The following is a 12,832-nucleotide window of genomic DNA, read 5'->3' on the forward strand; positions in this document are numbered from 1 at the left end:
ACTATGAGGACAAGTTCGTGATTCTTCCCTAGCTTCTTAGATGTTAATTTTGATTGAGACCTCCTAGCCACAGACATGTCAATCCTGGAAAAAATCTTCTACGTTACATGTGGCATTCAAGTCTACATAGGCACTTGTACTTGTGCTAGTTATGGCAACTTAATTGGGAAGTCAATTATCACAAGCACAGACTAACCTAAGATAGCATCTCTCAATCTGTACTCAATTTTGACTTTACTAAACTTACTCAAAAATGTATATGCCCAAACAACATTATGCACAAATTTGTTCCAGAAAGCCAATGAAGAAGACAGAACATCAGACCAAGAGGTTTGCGTATGTGGCAGATACTTGCTTTGCTGCAATAAAGTTTCTAACATTTAGGGATTATTTCCCTGCTCCTGAATGGTCTTCATTTGACTTCCTTAACTCAGGAATCACCATCTAAGAAACATGCTGCTCCAAGTACTTCTTGTGTGGCTGGAGCTCTTGCTTCTACCTTACATCAAGTCCATAGACAAATAACTGGAGTACTGCCTTCCTGGGAAGGCCAGCTCCTTTTGTACAAAACAAAGTCTAACGGCTTTAGCTTCTCATAATTTAGATTCAGCCAGGGTCTCTTTATAATTTGTTATGAAATGCAATAAATACAGTTACTAATAATGCATCACGTTATTGTTTCTCAATACTTTAACCGCAAGCTGCATTTCCATTCCATAATGGCAAAATTTATTGAGTCAGTCTAGATATGCAAGGGAAATGTAGACAAAAGCCTAGCTACAGGGTGAGAATTTCTGAGGATAAAGAATCAAATGTCATATGACTACCTGACCCAAGTGGTATAGGTGGTATAGGTTTCAGGCAGTCCCAAATACTCAGAGACAGAGCCCTTTCTGATGGCTATCATGGCACAGATGGAAGAATGCATGACATGGAGGCATCACGGCAATCTCTGAACACTCTCACCTGCAGGCAAAACAACCATCAGAAAAGCTTTTTCAGGTCTACTTTAATGTCAAGAAGGCACCGCAACTGGTGAAGGATGTAATAACCCTGGCTAATGGTTCTTCATATAATAATAATCTCCTGTATACTAATTTATTATTATTATTAATCACCTGTAAACTCTTGTATAGACAATACTTCCTTGCAGCAGAAACTCCAGATAAAATAAAGGGACAGTAAATTCTTGTGGAGTCCTCAGTACAGGAGGGACGTGGACCTGTTACGCATGACCAGAGGAAGGCCACAAAAATGATTCAACGGATAGAAAATATATCCTATGAGGATAGGCAGAGAGAACTGGGGCTGATCAGCCTGGAGAAGGGAAGGTTCTGGGGAGATCTGATAGTGGCCTTCTAGTATCTAAAGGGAGGCTATAAGTAGGAAGGAGACACATTCTTTGGCAGAGTCTGCTGTGGCAGGACAAAGGGAAATGGTTTCAAACTAAAGGAGGGGAGATTTAGATTTGATACAAGGAAGAAGTTTTTACGGTAAGGGTGGTAAGGCACAGGGACAGGTTGCTCAGAGAGGTGGTGGATGCCCCACCCCTAAGGACATTCAAGGTCAGGCTGGACAGGTCCCTGTGCAACCTGATCAAGTTGCAGATGTCCCTGTTCAATGGAGTGGAGTTGGACTATAACACCTTTAAGTGTTCCTTCCAACTCAGGTAAATAGCCACCATTACCAAATACCTAACAGGCTTAGCGCATGCTTGCAGAGATTGTGCCTGTTGGTGCAAAGAGAAGCCTGGCCAAACTGGGAAATGCTGAAGAATTAGCCAGGATTGTGATCTGCATAGGTTCCACTACAAGTAAGGGAAGGAGTCTGCAGGCAGAATGTAGGAAGCCAAGTGGGAAGCCAAAGACCAGAACGCCCATAACAGCCAGTAGGAAAGCAGTCTCAATGCATGGCTAAAGCTACAGAAGAAGAAAGAGAGGTGCAGATTCATCAGGGACTAGGGAAGCTTAGGGGGTGGATGAAGCCTAGCAAAGGATTATTAGAAAAACAACACCTGTAGATCCTAACAGGAATAGCATACAAGCATTACAAATTGAATAGCAGAAAGCAGTCTGATGCAGAGGATACACTATTCTGAATGCCATGGTAAACACTGCATCCTCAAGTAAAGAATACATCAAGTTGACAAAAAAAGTAAAGAGAAGTTAATAAAAAAAAAAAAGTTCAATGTGAACAGGACGCAGAGACAGAAAACCAAAACAATGCTTCCCACGTTTAACAGAATTATCTGAGAAAATAGTGGTATCACAGGTCCAGAATACTTTACCTTAAACAAGGACATAAACACAGCTACACAGCTGGCCTAAAGGAAATGTGGTGGCAGGAAGACAAGGAAAATGCCGGGGAACAACTATTTCAATTTCTTTCAAATAAGATCTAAAATCCTCACACCGAGCAGTCAGGTAGTACTGGATTTCTGCATGCTGTGAGGAAACTCACAAGATGGGAAGCAACTCTTGGTTCAGACCTGACTGGTACATAAAATTGCTTTATAATATTTCTACCATGTACCTGAACAGTATCAGCATCTAAGTCAACACTTCCACAGGGAGACCAAAGCCAGAAGATCAGCTACTGCCATGCTCAATTTTAAAGACAGCAACCATATACATATTGAAAAATCAATGCACCTAAAAGGAGACCCTAAAAAGAACTGTTTGTTCTCTGGAGACGCACAGACTATTTCAAGACATCATGTTAGAATAAACACATCCTGCCAGTCAAATAAAAAAGCCTTCAGAAATCTCAAAGGTATACATAAGGAAAAAACTAACACCAGGGAACAAAAAAGCATATCCCAGAACAGCTGAAAAAATGGAAAGAGTTAAACATTTGGGCACGTAAACTACACAAACACAGCCACATAGAGGCATATCAGAACCAACTAGATGAGTTGCCTTAGAAACAAATTATCAGTAGAAGAGAGTGGAGAGGAAAGCTAACAGCAAGAAGATAGCTCTTGAGAACAGACAACATTCAACCATGTAAAGGATGAAAAAACTAGATCTGCTGACGGTATGCAGCCTCGCACCCAACACCACTTTACTTGCATATGACTGAGGAAAATTGGAAAAAAAAATCCACAAAGAAACCCAAACACTTTTGACAGTGTAGTTAAGATCTGCAAAAAGAGATAAATTAGCACAAGCAACAAAGTAATATAACAACTAAATAAAATAACAAGTAGTCCCATAGATATGTTAAAATGGGGTAGAATCATAATAGATTTTGTAAATCCAAGTCCTGCTTTGAAAATCTACATCAATTCCTGAGCAAGCCAGTGAATGAGGCAGGTCTGACTTAAACAAGATGTCTTACAAAGGGCTTCTTAAAAGACCTAAGCTGCCATGAGATACAAAGATAAGATAGAAAAACAAATTAAAATAGAGGAAAGGGAGAAAAACGATAATGATTTTTGGGGAAGCCAAGGCACATCTCATAGGAATCTCTGCTATTCATTATATTTATAAGCGGTATGGAAAAAAGAAATAAGTGAGGTGATAATCACCTGCCAAGAAAACACAAACCACTTCATTCACAATAATCCTAAATTCATATTAGGACAGAAAACTGAAGAGATATCTGCATTTACAAAGATTCTTGACGAACTGCTCCACTCCTTTTGTTCAGACCCCAGTTCTCTCTTCATGAAAAAGTCAGTATCAATTCAGTGCTACAGCCCTAAACACAGCTCTTGAGGCAGGCAGCCACCAGGAAACCTTTCTGAAGGGGAAGGCTGAAGACGACTCCAAAGCTAGGTCTGTTTTCCCTCTGGTGAATTAAGTAGCTTAATTGGCTTGCATTCACTAGATGAGCTTTTTTTTTTTTTTTCTTTTAAATACAAGACTGTTCCCATTTTCAAGCTTGCAATATAGTATCATTATTGTAATGACTGAAGTAGTTCTGTTACCCTTCCCGTGGTCTTCCCAGGTTGCCGGAAAGTCAGGATCTACGCTATTATATGCAGTAGCTGCTTCTATTTCATCCAACAGTTATCTGGATGATCCTCAACCATTCACTGACAAACTAAGGGTCACTTCAACTTGCTTTCAGACAAATTCCATTAGAAATATAGCACTGCATGAACCAAATTAGCATTTAGGCAAGACCGCAGCTATACTCATTATCACTCTTATAAGGGGGCAAGTTCCTGCTCATGCAGTGTACCAGTCTACCCACCAGTGTACCCACCTCCCAGCTCAGGGTAGCTTCCCTCTAACAGTCTTAACAAAATCTCAAGCAATTTGCACACTCCAAATATCTTCTCTAACCTGGGGCACAGTGCTTGCAGACCACTGCTCTTAGCATCTATTTGGTCCTGTCACTCACTGGTACAGCATCAGAAACATATGTTCATACTTCTACCTACCTGCCTTTGTAGTTGCAAGTTTAAGTTATTAAGTTCAGTCCTCCACAAGACGGGGCACTACAACTCTTTCACAGATGTGACCTGCAGACACATTCGTTAAATGAAGGCTGCCTACAGGCTATGCAATTTGGAATGGAAAAGTCCATGCCTATATTTATTACTGTCACAGAAGTTCACAATGCTGTTCTGTTGTTAAATATGCAGGTCTAAACTTCATAGTTTATGCTTTTTCTCAAGGTTGCACACAAGTATCTTCCAATAAATTAGCAACGTCTTCAATATTTAAGAAAATATTTTAAATAGTTTCTTCAAAGTATTCAAGAAAGGCATATTCAAACATTTTCATGAGGAAAAAGCAGAACAGACAGCCAATGCAATTTACAATCTGACTTGCACGTAAGTTTGACTGTGCTTTCCCACAAGATGCAACACTGCTCAAGCACGTCTGTCCCTTGATTTCAGTCACTTGTAATTACAAACACCGATTTATAGATTGCACAGACTAGATCACAAACCTTATTTTGGCTCATCTCTGTACAGGTGGGTTTCCAAAGAGACCACCTGCATATTCACACCAACTCAAAGGACTGAAAACCAGGCTTCTAGGTCATGATTCTTAAAACCAGGTTTTTAGGAGCAGGTAGCTTTTAAAGATGTGGAACTTGCAAGAACAAAGCTCAGATCAACAGACTTCAATAAATACAAAATGGCAGCCAGGAATGCAGCGTACCTGAGGCTCACAAACTAACTCAGGGCTCTCTGCCTGGGCAAGAAGTTCTGCCACGTGAGCACAATGTCTTTGCACAGTAGGTGCTGAATTATCCTAGCAGCTCCAAATTCTCATCGAGTAGTTTAAATAAAGTTCCTGAAAACCAAAGTCAAACTAGTTTTCTAGGAGCTGTCAGCATCTTATCTCAGGCCCACACAAACAATAGCTGGCAAACAATAGCTACAAAACCTTCCCTGTCTTTTTGGGTTTAATTAGGTAATAAAAAATATTTCATCAGTGGTCAAACTTCAAGAAGCAAGAGAAGCTTTCAATATACAAGATTCTTTGTCCATTTTTTAATGTTGTTTTTGGTAGTTCTGTTACAGTGTTATGCTTTATTATTACTGCCAGAGCAGTTGCTACTGGGTTAGTTCTGTGACTTGTGTGTACTTAAGTCAGAAACATGCTTGGAACTTGAGGTCTTCAGTCTAACATTGCAGCCTTCTCTAGCCTCACCCTGGCCACAGACCATTCAAACCAGATCATCTTACTCATGTCATGTCTCCAAAAAGGCAAACTCTGAACATGAGAATCAAAGTAATGCTCAACCACAGTAAGTCTGGGAACAGAAGCTGGAAGAAACGTTACCCAAATTTAGATTTTTTTTCTTAAAAGGTCTCAGTTTAGAGACTATGACAGTAAAGCATGTGTATTACTTAAACATAATTCTGCTACTGAGGATTAAAATTCACAACGGGTAGATATGCAGCTGACTCCCAGAACAGGTTCACAGCTTCAGCCTGCATGTGGAGGTATCTTCCATAAGCACCAAAGTCTCCTACGTGGTTCACAGAGAGCTGAATTTCCCAGAAAGGGCTCCGTTCTCTGCCTGTTTCATAAGTGCTCTGGTATCCTTAGCAACAGTCAAAAAAAAAAAAAAAACAACCAACCAACCAAACAAAAAAAAACATTCCACAACTTCAGTCTCGTTCTTTGCATGAAGGAGACAAGAAGAAAGCCATGATCAAAGCTAAATCCTGCATGAACGTTTGGAAAGGTGTTTGTTAGATATAATACCTCCTCTTAGCAGATTTTTTTGATTGGTCAGTAATAATACTAGCAGCATTAGGCCACTCTGCTACAGTGGTATCAGTACAAGCTACTGGATATGCTCTGTTCACTAGTGAACAGTCTAAATATCTTGTATACAAGCTGCAAATTGCTTACAGCAGAGGTTACTGCACAAGCAAACTGAACCAATGGGTTTTTAGAAATCCTCAGTTCTACCTGTAAATTGCTGCGTGACCAACAAAACTCAGCTCACACATATTGCAAACAGGTGGGGGAGAGATCCAAAGACAGTGGGCACAAATCTTTTTTTTTTTTTTTAATGACTGATGACTCAACTTTTTTTTTTTTTCCTCCAAATCTTGTTTTACTTCCTGCTCTTTTAAAAACAAATTGTATAGATTCACCTAGGACTGAGTCAAGCTGCATTTACTCAATCTCTCACTTAAGGCTCTTAAAAAAAAAAAATTCCTCTGCATTATCATGAAGTAATTTTCTGGTCGGAGACTCCTTCTGCCTTGTCAGTCTCTTCCCTAATTGAGAAATGTACATTATCAAGAACTGCCCCGACTTGCAGAAAGCTGAAGAATTGTCTTAAACACTAAGCCATTAACAAGATCTTGCTATACTAATGTGTCATCGTAATTGTCACAAGGGTTGCTGAAGTTCTTCCCCATCGCATTTGCCATGACTGTTCTCATTTTCTTCTTTAAATGAGATTGAGACATATACATGCCTATTGCTATAGTGTTTAGCCTCTCCTCGGGCAAATCTTTAACTGCAAAGAAGCAAAAACAATCATCCTTGTAATGAGTTGTCCAGGTAGAAATTAGTGCAGAATTAGAAACAGATATGCAGGCATCAGTCTACAGCTGATTCAAGTCATCATCATTTCGTTAACACCCACTAGCTGAAGTTTGCTGCCCATAACTGTAGGAGGGCAACTGAGGTACACGAAGTGATGCACGTGCTTGGAAGACTAAAATACAAGGTTCGTTAAAGGCAAAGTAACAAGAGTGGAAAAGGAGAGTAGAGGGATTAAGAAAAAAAAAATCTCTCCTTATAATTTGTTTCTGGATTTACATTCATCTCTAGTGGATAAAAAAAGGACTTAAAAAGATATTGTTTTCTGTTTAACATAATTGTTCTACAAAGCTAGAAGACAAATGTAATTAACTTACTCCTATTAGGAAGAATGAAATCAAGAATGTGCATGTCATGACAAAGTACCTACGTGTTTCTAAGCTCAGGTTTCTAAAAAAGGAAAGTAAAGGTGATAGCAGAGAATAGAGCAGATGAGAATCAAGACATGGTAAAGCAGACCTTAGAACATTTATTCATTATGCTTGCCATGAATAGCAAGCATTTATATTTAGAGAAGTGGAGAAAAATATAAGAAACTGTTGTCATTCCCACACCCAGTTTTAGCATCCAGAAGTTAATGTCAGGTAAATTTGAGGCTCAGAGCAGCAAATAAAAGTATATCACTACTTGAACTGCTGGACATCAACACTAGGACATCCAATTGGACATCCAATACAAGGCCAGTGGACCTTGCAGACTCATGGACCCAGAACCCTTCCTGCGCCACGCCAAGGAGCACATCACAGTGCCACTAGATAAATACCAGTCTGGGGAAATACAGAGCAAAGAGATCATGGTGCATTTTCTCACTCTTGTCCATCCTGCAGAGAGCTGCTCTTGGTTGCCACTCGTAAGAATACAGTGCTGTGTACAAATGCATGCACAACTTGGTTCCATCTCCGGTACCTCACAGCTCATATATTCAGAGAGGACTTATTCTTGAAGAGTGATACAAACTCCTTCCAGCAACCAAAGTGTCCCAGCAGTGAAGACTACCAACAGCCGTGAAATACTTTCCTGGTAAGCCTGGAGTCTCATCCCCTACAGGAAACAGAGCAATGTACAGATCGTGCTTAGGGTACTTTGTAACACTGACCACTGTAAGACAGACTACGCCCCATGACAGGGTAAACTATCTTTCTATAATGAGCAATTTTCTACTGCAAACTTTGAGTCACTGTGCTTCAGAATTTTTATTAGCCATAACATAGCATTTTAAGGACTTCTTATAAAATAGAAAGACCAGTGCCACCATTATGCCAGTACTTTCACATATTTACACAAACAGAACATATAAACATGGAATGCTTAGCTATAACAGAGCTGCGGTAAATGCATGGAAAATCTCTTTGCGCTGAGCAGGCAAGTGATCTAAGGACGTTCCACCCTTCCTGCTTGCTGAAACTGGGTAGGCCAGACCCTGATTTGGGTTGCTAAAAACAAAAAGGCTGGCTCAGGGAACCAGGCTTACACCGCATTTGGGTGGGGAGACAGGATCAAACAGTGCTGGTGACAGCTGAGTTTCTCAGGCTGTCTGCATAACTACAAACGGTTTGGGTACCTCCCTCACTTGTGGAGAAAAGACTTAGATGGAAAGAGTCTCAATCTGTCTGAATCAGATCTGCTAAGCACAGGCACTGCCACGTGGCACAAGCCTAAGGAGTCTGGTCAGTGCACTACAAGAGAAGCTTGGCAGTGATAAACCAACTCTTGTATCGCACCCGAGCAAAGATAAATCAGCAAGATCATTTGAGTGTGTCTAGGAAAGGTATGGGGCCTCAGTGAAACAGTACTCCAATATTCGGAAGGGATGCAGGGGTGTCAGCCAAGTGGGCATAAATCACCTCTCACTTGCTCACTCCTAGGGAGAAGAGCTCGACCCAGTGGAGAGTTAAAGACCTGCTGCAGGGCCTGTTGCTGCAGTCATCAACCCAAGTTCTCTCATGGGTCAGTAAGCAAAACCAGCATGTACAGTACATGGACACTGAAAAAAAATAAATCAAAATTTAAATTGGAAAGAAATCAAATAAATACAATAGTATTCAACGTGATGAAGCACAAGATGAAATACTTGTTGGTTCAACAAAAATTCATAACAAATGTTGAATGATCATTCACTGGAAAATGAGAAACACTTAACCATCCCATAGAGAATGCAGAAATGGCTTGAAGCCAGAACTGTGATTCATCCATCAAAAATGGAAAATGCAAACCTAGTAAGTACTACAAACGATCTCCTGAAAGTCGAAGTGGTACACCATGCACAGCAATGGACTCCACCTGGGACATAGTGTAAAATTCTACTGTCACAGATGAACTACAGAACTACACCCAGATCAGACAGAAAGAGGGCTGACAAAAGAATTAAAGCAATGGAAGACTTTTCTTATGAGAGGAAAGATGGAGATTAACAAACAAACAAACAAAAAAAAGGCAGGACAGATTGAAGTCCACTTTAAAAGCATATGCAGGATAAGGGCTAGACAGAATCAAAATCCTTAGCTGCTTTTCTGCTACAAGGCTTGACAAAAATTAGCAGCTCCTGCAGTAATGTAAAATTCTAAGCTATGCAGTGGAACAGCCATGAGAAGGCCAATGAGGTCCTGAGGTGCACTAAAAGTAGTGTGGCCAGCAGGTCAGGGGAGGTAATCAGCCTTCTCTACTCTGCCCCAGTGAGACCACAACTTGAGTAACACATTCAGTGTTGGGCTCTCCAGTTCAAGAAATATAGGGAACTTCTAGAAAGAGGTCAGTGGAGGGCCACAGAGAAGACTGGGGCCTGGAGCACTGCCCTTATAAATAAAGAAAGGTTGAGAGACCTGGGGCTGTTCAGCTTGGCGAAGAGAAGGATGAGGGGAGATCTTATCAATGCCTATGAGTACCTAAAAGGTAGGTGTCAAGTGGATGGGGCTAGGCTCTTTTCAGTGGTGCTCAGTGACAGGACAAGGAGAACAGGCATAAATGGGAACACAAATTTCATCTGAACATGAGAAAAAATTTCATAGCTGTGAAGGTTACAGAGCATTGGAACAGGCTAGCCTGTTGGGGTAGAGAGGTTGTGAAGTCGCCTTCTCTAGAGATATTCAAAACCCACTGGGACACTTCCTTGTGTAACCTACTGTATGGTACCTGCTTTCGTAGAGGGGCTGAACTAGATGATCTCCAAAAATCTCTTTACAACCCCTACTTCTTTGACCATTAAGTCTTCTTTTGTGTGGCATTACTTACTTGTGGGATTTGGAAAGATGCAAGTCTTCAATGGCAGGGAAAATAAAAACCACTGGTATCAGGGTATTAGAAGGAGGAGAGTTTCTTACTGATTCACATGGATGAGAGCTCATCCTTAAACAGCGAGCTTCCTCTTGACTAGTTTATTTGGGTAGAGGAAGCAAAAGAAAATGCGATTGTGCGTCAGAGGAGAAAAATGAATGTGTTATGCTTTAAGAAAACAGCTGCTTGGTTTCTAATTATATAGACAATCTTCCAGCACACAGCTGGTAGCTTGAAGACACAGGGCAAAAAGAAATTACATCACACAAAATCATCTCAACTCATGCTGCAGTTTTAATTGCTGGGCCTCAGAGCATAGTCCCTGAGCTTTGGTAGACTAACCAGTATGCTCTCAGAGACAAAAGCATACAAAAAGGGTGGCTTTACCTTCTGTTATTAGGGTGCCTCTCCAAACGGCTGGCTTCCCTGCAGAATGGCACACAGAACAAGTCAGTTTGACTGCAATACAGGCTCAGAGCAGCCCATTGTCTTGCAGTCAACTGATCAACAGGAACATTTTAGAGTGGAGTCTACAGTCTCAAAGCAAATAAAGGATTTACCAGGGTCAGTGCTCGATTCCTTCAAATGTATTTTTGAACCCATTATAGAAGAGGTAAGTTGTAAGAACAAGTGTTACAAGACAGGTTCAAGCTATATGCATTTGTGACTTGCTAACAGGTGAGAAATTTCTCCCTCCACACTGGATGATCCTTAGAAAAACAAAATGATAGTTACAGCTTTAAGGTATTCAATCCAAAGCCCATCTAACAGGTGTTAGCCCTTGCAGAGTGCAGGAGTCTAGAAATCTACATGCTTTTTTATGCAGGAAGTCCATTAGACATGCAAACTGATGCAGTCCACAAAAACACTTTGCAACAACTGTGAACACCTTTTACAAGGATTTAGCTTGGCATGCACCAGTCCTCAATCATTGTAGCCAATGTTTTAGTCCATATATTCAAGAACTTTCCCAGGACAAACCCTTGGGAAGAGTTTGGCAACCCTAAACCTTGTATTGGAGGTGAAGAATATGCTAAAGATTTTCAGCCATCCATGACATTTCTACAGGAATCAGCAAGATGTGGCTTTTAGAGAAAGAAGAGTCTTGAAATAAAATTAGCTATCAAATACAAATATGACTTCAAAGATGTCTCAGCTCAAGTTATATCTGCCACCAGCAAAATCAGTGCAAATCCGAATGTTCTTGAAAAGGCAAAATGGAATTTCTAATATCTCTAGTCAGGAAGGGAAGCAGAAACCCTCCATTAGCCACACTTAAAACACTGACACAATCATGGTAAAATTATCAGAAGTATACCCAAAAGCTTTTGCCTGGCATTTAAGTACACATTTCTATTTATCTGCGTGAACAACTCCAGTTTTTTGGAAAGAAACAGCCAGGCCAGCCCCATATCAAGTAACTTTGAGTCATATGCTTAAGTACACCAGCTAGTCTTTCAAAGACTGCTTATGTTTACACCCATACACTGCCAAGTGCTACAAGGTGATCCTAAAAGGAACTGAGGCTAGGAGGAGAGGATGGCAAACAGTCAACACACATTTGTGAGCTACCAGTGATGTGCTGCACTGCATTAACTACCCAACTGCAGAATAATTTGAACTTACTTCCAGTTGTTTTGTAATAACATGTTAAGCAAATATAATTTTTGCTTTGTGCTGTGATGGGATAGAAGCAGGCATGTAGTCAACATGACTCAGTTGAGCTGTACTGTATTGAGCAAGAGGGATCCAAAGTTGATCTCTTTTTCCAGCATACTCAATAATTCTTCCTGTAGCACTGGGGTGCAGCACCTTTGTAGCATTATCAGTATTTCACTCTCACTCCCTTTCTCTCTCTTGAAAAAAAAAAAAAAGCACACACAAGAAAATCAGAAAGTAACCTAGGAAACATGTTAACCATGCACATTTTCCTCACTCCTGCTCCCCTCCATGGCCTTCATCTTAATGGTCATCCTCACCAATAGCCCCAGGACTAGTTTTCCTAAATTGTATGTAACTTCTCCTAATTGATACCAGGAAGAGGTGGAACAGCTGTTGTAACAGCAAAAGGCCATCTGTCACTAGCCACAAGATTTGAGATAAAAACCTAACAGGTAGGATTCTCCCTCACAAACTACCAAAGCCTGACAAAAACCTAAGTATAACCCGTTAACAGAAACATACACTAACTATAGAATACTTTGGGTTGGACTTTTAAGATCATTTAGTTCCACCCTTCTACATCTAGACCAGGTTGCTCAAAGCCACATCTAGTCTGGCCTTGAATGCTTCCAGGTAGGGGGCATTTAGAACCTCCCTGGGCAACCTGTTCCAGTGTCTCACCACCCTCACAGTTAAGAATTTCCCCCTAATTTCTAGTCTAAATCTACACTCTTCTAGTTTAAAACCATTTCTCCTTGTCCTGTCACTATGCGCCCTTATAAAAGCCCTTCCCCAACTTTCTTGTGGGCCCCCCTCAGGTCCTAGAAGGCTGCTATGAGGTCTTCTTTGAGACTTCTCCAGGCTGAAGA

The 12,832-nt window shown here is 40.7% G+C and overlaps 1 protein-coding gene across 14 annotated transcripts in view; it reads right to left on the reverse strand.

The window, feature by feature from the left end:
* The window catches only part of TMPRSS11F (transmembrane protease, serine 11E), a 44,465-nt gene that overhangs the window by 16,888 nt on the left and 14,745 nt on the right, over positions 1–12,832 (reverse strand). The window contains exon 1 of one of the 14 annotated variants that reach the window (XM_040699768.2): positions 828–8,642. The exons of the other annotated variants lie outside the window; for them this stretch is intronic. The gene's annotated coding sequence lies outside the window, so the exon portion shown is untranslated. Of the gene's footprint in view, positions 1–827; positions 8,643–12,832 lie in introns of those variants that run through there. 14 annotated transcript variants of the gene reach the window in all.

The sequence above is a fragment of the Gallus gallus genome, chromosome 4 (assembly GCF_016699485.2).
Source record: "Gallus gallus isolate bGalGal1 chromosome 4, bGalGal1.mat.broiler.GRCg7b, whole genome shotgun sequence".
NCBI classification, from domain to species: Eukaryota; Metazoa; Chordata; class Aves; order Galliformes; family Phasianidae; genus Gallus; species Gallus gallus.